The 13,452-nt window shown below is 44.3% G+C and overlaps 1 long non-coding RNA gene across 1 annotated transcript in view; it reads left to right on the top strand.

Moving 5' to 3' along the window:
- The first annotated feature begins 307 nt into the window (after positions 1-307).
- LOC142718081 (uncharacterized) overlaps positions 308-13,452 on the top strand; it is a 51,802-nt gene continuing 38,657 nt past the window's right edge. Inside the window, exon 1 of the long non-coding RNA XR_012872217.1 lies at positions 308-388. This is a non-coding gene — a long non-coding RNA (uncharacterized LOC142718081). The remainder of the gene's footprint in view (positions 389-13,452) is intronic.

Here is a 13,452-nt window from a genome sequence, read left to right as displayed (position 1 = left end):
TGAACAGGACCAAAAAACAGGACCAAAAAACATCTCCACCTCCCATTGAAATCAATAGGAGGCAATTTCGGGCATGTTTTCCCCTGGTATTTGCCGCGGCAAAAACTCAGTGTGAACGTGCAGCTTCAAAAACGGCTGAAAATCAGAGGCACAGCTCCGTAGTTTTCAGCCGTTTTTGACTCGCGTGTGAACATAGCCTTATTTGATTTAGCGTGGGTTTTAAAATGTGTTCAGCAATGAAAGGGTGTTTCTGATTACAGCTCCGGCGGGCGGGGGTGGGGGCGTGGCCAACTAATTAAGAAGATATAAATACAGCTGCTCGGTGCACCGCTCGTCTGGTTTTCGGCCCAGTGTGAGAGGGAGATGTGGAGGAGCCGTGCAGGATAATGTAAATAACGCCATGTTGGTTTGTGCCCCTCCATGTGCTGGCAGCGATCTGCACGTGATGCCCATTTCATTGCTCTGTTTGTATCTGTTGCCGTGTTTAATCTGTACCTGTAATTTATACGTTAGTGCTGATTACAATCTGTTTTTTATATTCGCTCAGTTACACATTCAGTAGAGGAACTGCAATAGTAATGTTAACTTTACATAAAGAGTTTGGTTCTCACGGTATTGTTATAAATGCATACTTTTTACCGAAAATCGTGGCAAAACAGCCTCGTTGCGGAAATCGCGGCAATCGTGACCTGTAAGCCTAGCCTAATGGTGAAACAAAACTCCTTCCCAAAGGCCTGCTTCACCTCGCTTTTGATGCAATTTGTGCCAAGACAACGCCGTTTTTTGCTACAATATTGCGCGGTTTTGGAGCAAATTGCATTAACCCCTTAATGACCAGCCTATTTTAGACCTTAATGACCAAGCTATTTTTTACGTTTTTCAATCATCGCATTCCAAGAGCTATAACGCTTTTATTTTTGCGTCGACATAGCTGTATACGGTCTTGATTTTTGCGGGACAAGTTGTATTTTATAATAGCACCATTTTTAGGTACATATTTATTGATTAAGGCCTCATGCACACGACCGTATTTTTTCACACCCGTAAATACGGGTCCGGTGTCACACGTATTCCACCCGTTTTGCACCAGTATTTACGAACCCGTGCTCGTAAATATGGGTCCGGTGTCACACGTATTCCACCCGTATTTACGAGCACGTTTTTGGCAGCAAAATAGCACTGCACTAATCGGCAGCCCCTTCTCTCTATCAGTGCAGGATAGAGAGAAGGGACAGCCTTTTCTGTAATAAAAGTTAAAGAAATTCATACTTACCCGGCCGTTGTCTTGGTGACGCGTCCCTCTCTTCACATCCAGCCCGACATCCCTGGATGACGCGGCAGTCCATGTGACCGCTGCAGCCTGTGATTGACCTGTGATTGGCTGCAGCGGTCACATGGCCTGAAACGTCATCCAGGACGTCGGCCCGGATGTCGAGAGGGACGCGTCACCAAGGCAACGGGCGGGAGACCGGACTGGAGAAGCAGGAAGTTGTCGGTAAGTATGAACGTCTTTTATTTTTTACAGGATAGGGGATACATGTCTTTTGTTTATGGCAGAGCGGGGAGATACCTCCCCGCTCTGCCATAGTTTTCATTGTAGTCCCGGCGGTAGTTACGCCACTGGGCTGTGGCCTGCAGACCGGGTAGTCCCCTGACCTCGCCTCACCTCGCAACGCTCCCGTAATCACGGGTGAACACACGGAGCCACCCATGATTACGGGAGCCCCATAGACTTCTATGGGATGCCCGTGCCGTTATTACGGCATGAAATAGGGCATGTTCTATCTTTTTTAACGGCACGGGTACCTTCCCGTGAGCAAACGGGAAGGTACCCGTGGCTAACAGAAGCCTATGAGCCCGTTATTGCGGGTCGTAATAACGACCCGCAATAACGGGTGTTTTTACGGTCGTGTGCATGAGGCCTTACTTTTATGAACTTTTTTTGGGGGGGTAAATAGAAAAAAATCTGACATTTTGGCATTCTTTTTTGCGTCCTAAATCTACACCGTTTACAGTGTGGTATAAATAACACTAACTTTATTCAGCGGGTTGTTACGATTGCAACGATACCAAATTTGTATAGTTTTCGTATGTTTTACTACTTTTACACAGTAAAAACGCTTTTTTTCAAAATTATTTGTTTTTGTGTGTCCGTATTTTAAGAGCCGTAACGTTATTTTTTCGCTGATGCGGTTGTATGAGGGCTTTTTTTTTGCGGGACGACTTGTAGTTTTTATTGGTACCATTGTTGAGTAGATGCGACTTTTTGATCACTTTTTAATCACATTTTTTTAAAGTCAGGATTCACAGAAAAGAGCAATTTTTCCATCTTTTTTTATTTAATCTTTTATGGCGTTCACCGTGCGGGTTAAATAATGTTATGGATTTATAGTCTGTGTCGTTACGGACGCGGCGATACCAAATATGTGTATCTTTTTTACTTTATTTTGTTTTTTTAATACTAAAGCATTTTGTAAGGCCTCATGCACACGACCGTAAAAACGCCCGTTATTACGGGTCGTAATCACGACCCGTAATAACGGGCTCATAGACTTCTATTGGCGACGGGTGCCTTCCCGTTTTCTCACGGGAAGGTGCCCGTGCCGTTGAAAAAGATAGAACATGTCCTATTTCAGGCCGTAATAACGGCACGGACAGTCCATAGAAGTCTATGGAGCTCTCGTAATAACGGGTGGCTACATGTGTGCACCCGTCATTACGGCAGCGTTGCTAAGCGACGTCAGTAAATAGTCACTGTCCAGGGAGCTGAAAGAGTTAACTGATCGGCAGTAACTCTTTCAGCACCCTGGACAGTGACTACCGATCAGTAAACCTGTAAAAAATAAAAATAAGACGTTCATACTTACAGACAACTTCCTGCTTCCTCCAGTCCGGTCTCCCGCCCGTTGCCTTGGTGACGCGTCCCTCTCGACATCCGGCCCGACGTCCTGGATGACGCTTCAGGCCATGTGACCGCTGCAGCCAATCACAGGTCAATCACAGGCTGCAGCGGTCACATGGACTGCCGCGTCATCCAGGGATGTCGGGCTGGATGTGAAGAGAGGGACGCGTCACCAAGACAACGGCCGGGTAAGTATGAATTTCTTTAACTTATATTACAGAAAAGGCTGTCCCTTCTCTCTATCCTGCACTGATAGAGAGAAGGGGCTGCCGATTAGTGCAGTGCTATTTTGCCGCCAAAAACGTGCTCGTAAATACGGGTGGAATACGTGTGACACCGGACCCATATTTACGAGCACGGGTTCGTAAATACTGGTGCAAAACGGGTGGAATACGTGTGACACCGGACCCGTATTTACGCCAGTATTTACGGGTGGGAAAAAATACGGTCGTGTGCATGAGGCCTAAGGGGAAAAGGTGGGTTTTTTTTTCCAATTTTTTTTTATTAACTTTATTAAACTTTTTTTTTAACTTTTTTACTAGTCCCTCTAGGGGATTATAATATGCTATTCTCCGATCGCTATTATAATACACTGCAATACTTTTGTATTGCAGTGTATTATGCCTGTCCGTTTAAAACGGACAGGCATCTGCTAGGTCATGCCAGAGGCATGATCTAGCAGGCATACACTACAGGCAGATTTGGGGGCCTTTATTAGGCCCCCGGCTGCCATAGAAGACACACACTCGGCGATCGTATCGCCGGGTGTCGGTGGGGGAGAGAGGGAGCTCTCTCCCTCTCTCCAAAACCACTCAGATGCGGTGCTCGCTATTGCGCACCGCATCTGAGCTGTTAAACGGGTGAGATCGATACTGATATCTATCTCACCCGGCAGAGCAGAGTCTCTAGCAGCTGAGAGCAGGGAGATTTGACAGCTCCCTGCTCTGTAAACTTATTCCGATGCCGCGACGTAAAAAGTATGGCATCGAATTAAGGCCCGTTAGTGACGGACGTAGAAACACGATGGGCCGGTCACTAACGGGTTAAAGCATGCACGAAGAATCAATGGACCCAGGTAGCCGGGGGGCTGAATTTATGAGCAAAAACCAAGTTGCCGTTGGCAAAAGAATAAGCCCTTGTTTCCCAGGTACGAACGGATTATTATAATTATAAAGCGCAACTTTTCGTTGTATTCAAGAACAAACTGGGATTAACCCCTTTCCGCCGCAGCCGGTTTTCAGATTTTTTGTTTTTACTCCCCACTTTCCAAAACCCGTAACGTCTTTATTTTTTCGTCGATATAGTACTATGAGGGCTTGATTTTTGCGGGACGAGTTGTAGTTTTTCGTAGCCCCATTTCTTATGCCATATAATGTACTAGGAAACGGGAAAAAAATTATTTGTTTTTGCGCTTCGTTTTTACAGAATTCACTGTGCCATTAAAACCACATGTTAGCCTTATTCTATGGGACAACACGATTACGACAGTGCCAAATATATATATAGTTTTTTCTATATTTACTTTTACAAGTAAAACCTAAGTGTAAAAAATAAAATGTATTGTCGCCAAATTCTGAGCGCCATAACTTTCTTATTTTTTCGTCGATTAATTGGTATGGATATGTTCACACGGCTCATTTTCGGCTGTTTTTCGGGCAATAAACGGCCGAAAAATCGGAAGCAGAACGCTTCGGAAAAAACGGCGTTCTGTTCCGATGGGCCGTTTTTTAATGCGGCCGTTTTGAAAAAAGTCTAGGACCTTTCTTGGGACGTTTTTGGAGCGGTTTTTCATAGACTTGATTATATATTACATATCTTGAAAACCGCTCCAAAAATAGCCAGAAAAAACGCTGCGAAATTCGTGAGTGAGGCTATGTTCACACACTTTTTTGCAATTCTGTTTGGAAGTTTGAGGAAGATTTTCCTCTACCAGCACGGCGATTTTCGCAGCGTTTTTCGCCAGCGGCCATTGAGCGCCGCTTGCATTAAACGCCGCGAAATACGCAGTCTCTGCCTCCCATTGAAGTCAATGGGAGGTCAGAGGCGGAAACGCCCGAAGATAGGGCATGTTGCTTCTTTCTCCTGCGATCCAGTTCTACCACTCGCGGGAGAAAACCGCCCCCGCCTCCCATTGAAATTGCCGGGAGGCATTTTCGGGCCGTTTTTGGCGCGGTTTCCACGTAAAAAAACTAGTAAAAAAACTGTGTGAACTTGGCCTAAACGTCTGAAAATCAGGAGCCGTTTTCCCTTGAAAACCACTCCGTATTTTCAGACGTTTTTAGTCTAGTGTGAACATACCTTAAGGCCTCATGCACACGACCGTAAAAACTCTCGTAATTACTGGACCATAGACTTCTATTGGCCACGGGTACCTTCCCGTATGCTTACGGGAAGGTGCCTGTGTCGTTGAAAAAATATAGAACATGTTCTATTTCAGGCCGTAATTACGGCACGGGCAGCCCATAGAAGTCTATGGGGCTCCCGTAATTACGGGTGACTACTTGTGTGCACCTGTAATTACGGGAGCATTGCTAGGCGACGTCAGTAAATAGTAACTGTCCAGGGTGCTGAAAGAGTTAAACGATCGGCAGTAACTGTTTCAGCACCCTGGGCAGTGACTACCGATCACAATCGATAAAGCTGTAAAAAAAAAAAACGTTCATACTTAGCCAGAACTCCCTGCTTCTTCCTCCAGTCCGACCTCCTGGGATGATGTTACAGCCCATGTGACCGCTGCAGCCAATCACAGGCTGCAGCGGTCACATGGACTGCCGCGTCATCCAGGGAGGTCGGACTGGATGTCAAGAGAGGGACGCGTCACCAAGGCAACGGCCGGCTAAGTATGAATTTCTTTTACTTTTACCTCGGAAAGGGCTGTCCCTTCTCTCTATCCTGCACTGATGGAGAGAAGGGGCTGCCGATTAGTGCAGTGCAATTTTGCAGCCAAAATCGTGCCCGTAAATACGGGTGGAATACGGGTGACACCGGATCAGTATTTACGGGCACGGGTCCATAAATACTGGTGGAATACGGGTCGAATACATGTGACGAAGGACCCGTATTTACGCCAGTATTTACGGATGGACAAAAATACGGTCGTGTGCTTGAGGCCTAAGGGGTTATTTTTTGCAGGATAAGCTTTAGTTCTTAATCATGACATTTTGGAGTACATGTGACGTTTTGATCACTTTTTATTTCATTTTTTGTGGCAGATGAGGTGACCAAAAAATAGAGGTTCTGGCGTTTAAATTTTTTTTTTTTACGGTGTTCACCGTATGGGTTAAATAATGATATATTGTAATAGTTCAGACTTTTACGGATGCGGCGATATGAATTGTCTATTTTTTTACTATGCTCCAGGGGGGAAAAGGGGGGTATTTTTGACCATTTAATTTATTTTTTATTTATTTTTTACAAAAACTTTATTATACTAATTTTTACTTTTTTCTTTTTATTAGTCCCCCTAGGGGACTTAACCAGCGATCTTAGTAGATATACAGCAAAATTAATGTATAGCAGTATATAGTGATTCTAACAGGCTTAATAGCAGCGTAAAGATGCCGGACCTGGGGGCTTTCATAAGGCCCCCAGGCAGCCATAGCAACCATTGCCACCCTGCGATTGCATTGCAGGGGGCGCGATGAGCTGTTAGAGGGGGTCTCGCCCTCTTTCTAACAATTTAAATGCCGCGGTCGCTATTGACTGTGGCATTTAACGAGTGGTATCCCGTTCGTTACTCTGAAGTGTTGGCTGTAACATACAGCCGACGCCCGCTTTGTGTGGATACGTCAAATGTCAGGAAGGAGTTAAAAGTCAATGCAACTAATGGTCCAAGCGGTTGTGTACATGTTGTCAATTTAACAATGTATCACGCTCATTGTAAAGTCTATATGATGTATCAAAGCCACACACCAAGATGGGACATGTCACTTTTTTTTCACGTGAGTTTTTTTCTGCTCGCGGCATAAATACGCCTCCTCCTCGCATTGAATTTAAAGTGAGGCAATTTTGGGCCTCTTTTGCCGCGGTTTCCGCTGCAAAAAATGTGTCCTAAAACTCCATGTGAACAGGGCCTTAAAGTTTAACCCCTTCCCGCTCCTGGATGTACTATTAGGTCATGGTAGCTGTATCTTTCGCGCTCCATGACCTAATAGTACGTCTCGGGAGTAACGGCTGTTTTGGCCGTCGTCCTGACACATACAGGAGCTCTGACATCTGCTGTCTCGTACAGCAGCTGCCGCAGCTACTACAGCGGGGACCGAACGCTGTGTCCCCGCTGATTAACCCCTTAAAAGCCGCGTTCAATAGGGATTGCAGATTTTTAGGGGTTAAGCTGCCATCGCCAGCCTGCTACACGTTAGCGACTGGCGATGGTGACCATGGCAACTGGACGCCTTACAATGGTGTCCGGCTATGCCATGGACGGAAGCCTAGTGGGTCCTGACGAAGTCAGGACCCACTATGCTTGCTGTCAGTGAGTAGCTGACAACTCTAATACACTGCACTACGCATGTAGTGCAGTGTATTAGAATAGCGATCAGAGCCTCCTGCCCTCAAGTCCCCTAGTTGGACAAAGTAATAAAGTAAAAAAAAGATGTGTAAAAATAAGAAAATAAAAGTTTTAATAGTATTAAAAGTAAAAGTCCCCCTTTTCCCCTTATCAGTCCTTTATTATTAATAAAAATATATAAATAAACTTTACATAATTGGTATTGCCGTGTCCGTAACGGCCTGAACTACAAAATTATTTCGTTATTTATCCCGCGCGGTGAACGCCGTAAAAGAAAATAATAAACCGTACCAAAATCACAATTGTTTGGTCACTTCACCTCCCAAAAAATGGAATAAAGAAATCAAAAAGTCGCATGTACCTAAAAATGGTCCTGATCGAATCTACAATTCGTTACGCAAAAAATAAGTCCTCGCACGGCTTTCTTGATGGAAAAATAAAAAAGTTCTGGCTCTTAGAATAAGGTAACACAAAGTGAATGATTTTTTACCAAACGTATTTTATTGTGCAAATGCCATAAGACATAAAAAAAACTATAAACATCTGGTATCGCCGTAATCGTATCGCCCCGCAGAATAAAGTCAATGTGTCATTTATAGCGCACGGTGAACGCTGTAAAGAAAATAGAATAAAATGACTATAGTATAATTTCTGTTTTTTAGTCACCACGCCACCTAAAAATATAATAAAAACGGATCAAAAAGCTGCATGCACCCCAAGAAAGCTACAATGAATTCCTCAAGGGGTCTAGTTTCCAAAATGGGGTCACTTTTGGGGGGTTTCCACTGTTTTGGCACCACAAGACCTCTTCAAACCGGACATGGTGCCTAATAAAAAGGAGGCCTCAAAATCCACTAGGTGCTCCTTTGCTTCGGAGGCCGGTGCTTCAGTCCATAACCGCACTAGCGCCACATGTGGGATATTTCTAAAAACTGCAAAATCTGGCCATTAAATATTAAGTTGCTTTTCTCTGGTAAAACCTTTGGTGTTAGAAAAAAAATGGTATAAAAAGGATTTTCTGAGAAACATTAATAAATATGTAAATTTCATCTCTACTTTGCTCTAAATACCTGTGAAACACCTAAAGGGTTCATAAACTTTCTAAATGCTGTTGTGAATACTTAGAGGGGTCTAGTTTCTGAAATGGGGTGTTTGATAGGGGTGTCTAATATATGGGCCCCTCAAAGCAACTTCAGAACTGAACTGGAATCTAAAAAAATAAATAAATTAGGCAATACTTCGCTTCTTACATTATACTGATGAGCCGTGCCCACCCCGAGATGACCCCAGTTTTGATTGTTTGTATAAACGGAGACCCCTATTAGACAGTTTCAGTGCCCGGTTTTCCCAAGCATACACCCCGAGAAGTGTATTTCTATTGATGAGTTCTTGGTACATTTTAACCCCTATCCGCACCAGGACGTAACTGTCCGTCGTCGCGGGAGGTTACTTCCCGCACGAGGACGTACAGTTAATGAGTCTTTCCCGGTGCACACTGTCGGCGACTGTGGGAACCGGGAGGTCAGCTGTCGCCGACAGCTGACACTCCACTCTTGCCGACCAGCGGTCCTTTGCCGCTGGTTTCGGCGAATTAACCCCTTAAATTCGGCGATCAGGTGCAATCGCCTAATTTTGGGGGTTTCTAACATATCGGCAGACCCTGGTCCGAAATCGCGGGGTTTGCCGATGGTTACTATGGCAAACGGAAGCCAAACAATGGCTTCCGGGGCTGACATGGACAGAAGCCCATCAGGACAACCTTCGGCTGATCCTGATAGGCTTCCTGTCAGTGACAGGAAGTCACTGTGTCGTTCCCGATGGCACACTGTCGGCGACAGTGTGCATCGGGAACTTGCAAATCAGCTGTCCCCGACAGCTGACACTCCAGTATTGCCGATCAGCGGCTCATCGCCGCTGATTTCGGCAATTAACCCGTTACATGCGGGGCTCGATTGCAAGCTCTGCATGTAGCAGGTTTGTTGCGCATCAGCAGCCCCCATGCAATTGTGGGGGCTTCTGATGCTTGTGATGGCACCCAGGGGCCAGACAACGGCCCCCAAGTCTGCCATGTATGTCAGCCTATGAGGATCAGCCTCTGCTGATCCTCGTAGACCAACTGTCAGACTGACTGTGACGTCACACTGACAGTTAAAATACATTACACTACCTAGGTAGTGTGATGTATTCTAGCAGCGATCAGAGCTGCAGGTCAAAAATACAAAGTGTAAAAAAAAGTTAATAAAAATGCTTTATAAAAGGTTTTGTTTTCCTATAATAAGTCATTTATTATCGGGAAAAAATGAAAACGTTAAAAAAAAAAGTACACATATTTGGTATCAGTGTTCGTAACGACCCAAACTATAATGTTCATTTTTTCGTTCGGTGAACGCTACAAACAAAATAAACGGAAACCTGTCAGCATCGCTATTTTTTGGTCACCACCCCTCCCAAGATATACAATAAAAAGTGATCAAAAAGTCGCATTTACCCCAAAATGGTACCAATAAAAACTACAACCCGTCCCGCAAAAAACAAGACCTCCCACAGCTGTTTTGACGAAAAAATAAAGTTACGGCTCAGAATACCGTGTCTCAGAAAATAAATTATTTTATAGAAAAGTAATTTTATTGTGCAAACACTGCAAAACGTAAAAAAAAATACACATATGGTATCGGCGTAATCGTACCCACCGGCAGAATAAATTAAAACGTAATTTATTGTGCACGGTGAACGCTGTAATAAATAAAGAATTTAAAGCGCCAAAATCGCTGTTTTTTTTGTCACCTTAGCTCTAAAAAAAGATCTAGAGGGGCCAAAATGCTCACTATACCCCTAGAAAAATTCCTTGAGGGGTGTAGATTCCAAAATAGGGTCACTTTTGGGGGGTTTCCACTGTTTTGGTGCCTCCGGGGCGTTGCAAACCCGACATGGCGCTGAAAAACAATCCAGCAAAATCTGCGCTCCAAAATCCAAGAGGTGCTCCTTGCCTCCTGAGCCCTGCTGTGGGTCCAAACATCAGTTTACGACCACATATGGGGTATTGCCGTAATCGGGAGAAATTGCTTTACATATGTTGGGCGGCTTTTTCTCCTTTATTCCTTGTAAAAATGAAAAAATTCTATTTTTCCACAGATTAATAGGTGATTTTCATCTTCACAGACTAATTCCCCTAAATTCTGCAAATAAACTGTGGGGTCAAAATGCTAACTATACCCCTAGAAAAATGCCTTGAGGGGTGTAGTTTCCAAAATGGGGTCACTTTTTGGGGGTTTCGACTGTTTTGGTACCACAAGACCTCCTCAAACCTGACATGGTGCCTAAAATATATTCCTAAAAAAAGGAGGCCCCAAAATCCACTAGGTGCTCCTTTGCTTCTGCGGCCTGTGTTTCAGTCCATTAGGACGCTAGGGCCACATGTTGGATATTTCTAAAATCTGCAGAATCTGGGCAATAAATATTGAGTTGCGTTTCTCTGGTAAAACCTTCTGTTAGATTTTTTTTTTATTAGAAATGAATTTCGTCCAAAAAAATGAAATTGTAAATTTCACCTCTACTTTGCCTTAATTCCTGTGAAATGCCTAAAGGGTTAAAATACTTTCTGAATGTGGTTTTGAATACCTTGAGGGGTGCAGTTTTCAAAATGGGGTGATTTATGGGGACTTTCTAATATATAAGGCCCTCAAAGCCACTTCAGAACTGAACTGGTCTGTGAAAAAATGGCCTATTGAAATTTTATTGAAAATATGAGAAATTGCTGCTTAAAGAGGCTCTGTCACCAGATTTTGCAACCCCTATCTGCTGTTGCAGCAGATCGGCGCTGCAATGTAGATTACAGTAACGTTTTTATTTTTAAAAAACGAGCATTTTTGGCCAAGTTATGACCATTTTTGTATTTATGCAAATGAGGCTTGCTAAAGTCCAAGTGGGCGTGTATTATGTGCGTACATCGGGGCGTTTTTACTACTTTTACTAGCTGGGCGTTCTGACGAGAAGTATCATCCACTTCTCTTCAGAACGCCCAGCTTCTGGCAGTTCAGACACACAGCGTGTTCTCGAGAGATCACGCTGTGACGTCACTCACTTCCTGCCCCAGGTCCTGCATCGTGTCGGCCACATCGGCACCAGAGGCTACAGTTGATTCTGCAGCAGCATCAGCGTTTGCAGGTAAGTCGATGTAGCTACTTACCTGCAAACGTTGATGCTGCTGCAGAATCAACTGTAGCCTCTGGTGCCGATGTGTCCTCGCTGACACGATGCAGGACCTGTGAGTGACGTCACAGCGTGATCTCTCGAGAACACGCTGTGTCTGCACTGCCAGAAGCTGGGCGTTCTGAAGAGAAGTGGATGATACTTCTCGTCAGAACGCCCAGCAAGTAAAAAAAGTAAAAACGCCCCGATGTACGCACATAAAACACGCCCACTTGGACTTTTGCAAGCCTCATTTGCATAAATACAAAAATGCTCATGACTTGGCCAAAAATGTTCGTTTTTTAAAAATAAAAACATTACTGTAATCTACATTGCAGCGCCTATCTGCTGCAATAGCAGATAGGGGTTGCAAAATCTGGTGACGGAGCCTCTTTAAGTTCTAAGCCTTGTAATGTCCTAGAAAAATAAAAGTACGTGAAAAAAAATGATGCAAACATAAAGTAGACATATGGGGGATGTTAACTAGTAACTATTTTGTGTGGTATTACGATAAATTTTACAAGCAAATACATTTAAAGAGTCTCTGTCACCAGATTTTGCAACCCCTATCTGCTATTGCAGCAGATAGGCGCTGCAATGTAGATTACAGTAACGTTTTTATTTTTAAAAAACGAGCATTTTTGGCCAAGTTATGACCATTTTTGTAATTATGCAAATGAGGCTTGCAAAAGTCCAAGTGGGTGTGTTTAAAAGTAAAAGTCCAAGTGGGCGTGTATTAGGTGCGTACATCGGGGCGTTTTTAATACTTTTACTAGCTGGGCGCTCTGATGAGAAGTAACATCCTCTTCTCTTCAGAACGCCCAGCTTCTGACAGTGCAGATCTGTGACGTCACTCACAGGTCCTGCATCGTGACGGCCACATCGGCAGCAGAGGCTACAGTTGATTCTGCAGCAGCATCAGCGTTTGCAGGTAAGATCGACTTACCTGCAAACGCTGATGCTGCTGCAGAATCAACTGTAGCCTCTGGTGCCGATGTGGCCGTCACGATGCAGGACCTGTGAGTGACGTCACAGATCTGCACTGTCACAAGCTGGGCGTTCTGAAGAGAAGAGGATGTTACTTCTCATCAGAGCGCCCAGCTAGTGAAAGTATTAAAAACGCCCCGATGTACGCACATAATACACACCCACTTGGACTTTTACTTTTAAACACACCCACTTGGACTTTTGCAAGCCTCATTTGCATAACTACAAAAATGGTCATAACTTGGCCAAAAATGCTCGTTTTTTTAAAATAAAAACGTTACTGTAATCTACATTGCAGCGCCGATCTGCTGCAATAGCAGATAGGGGTTGCAAAATCTGGTGACAGAGCCTCTTTAAATTTAGAAAAAAGCTAAAGAGGGAAGGGGTTAAACTTCTAACCAGTTTGTTTGATTTCCATGTCACTGCTGCTTTTTCTGTTTGTTTACATCCCTTGCTGTTTGTTTATATCCCTTACTGGCTGTTTCCTGTCTTGTAACCCACTATACCCATGATCCCCGGCTGCATCTGAGGAGACAGTTGCATCCCCCCCCCCTTCCTCCAAAGCACCTCAGCTATTTGCATACTGCCACGCCCCTCTATGGTCACATGGTCCTTCCCTGCTCTAATTACAGATTACAGGCAGACGCTCCCTCCCTGCACACTGTTTGAGGCCGGATTACACCAGCGTGTGCCTTTTGCTTGCGCAAAAAACACGTCGTTTTGTGCGTGCAAAAGGTACATAACAGCTCCGCGTGTCAGTCCCATATGATGCGTGGCTGTGTGATTTTCGCGCAGCCGCCATCATTGACACTGTTTGTATGGTTGTAGCACGTGGTGCTTTTCTGTTTTCATTCATACTTTTTAC

This window comes from Rhinoderma darwinii, unplaced genomic scaffold (assembly GCF_050947455.1).
Source record: "Rhinoderma darwinii isolate aRhiDar2 unplaced genomic scaffold, aRhiDar2.hap1 Scaffold_4603, whole genome shotgun sequence".
Classification (NCBI taxonomy): Eukaryota; Metazoa; Chordata; class Amphibia; order Anura; family Rhinodermatidae; genus Rhinoderma; species Rhinoderma darwinii.
The sequence above is the reverse complement of the archived record's forward strand: the minus strand, read 5'-3'. Positions and strand labels throughout refer to the sequence as shown.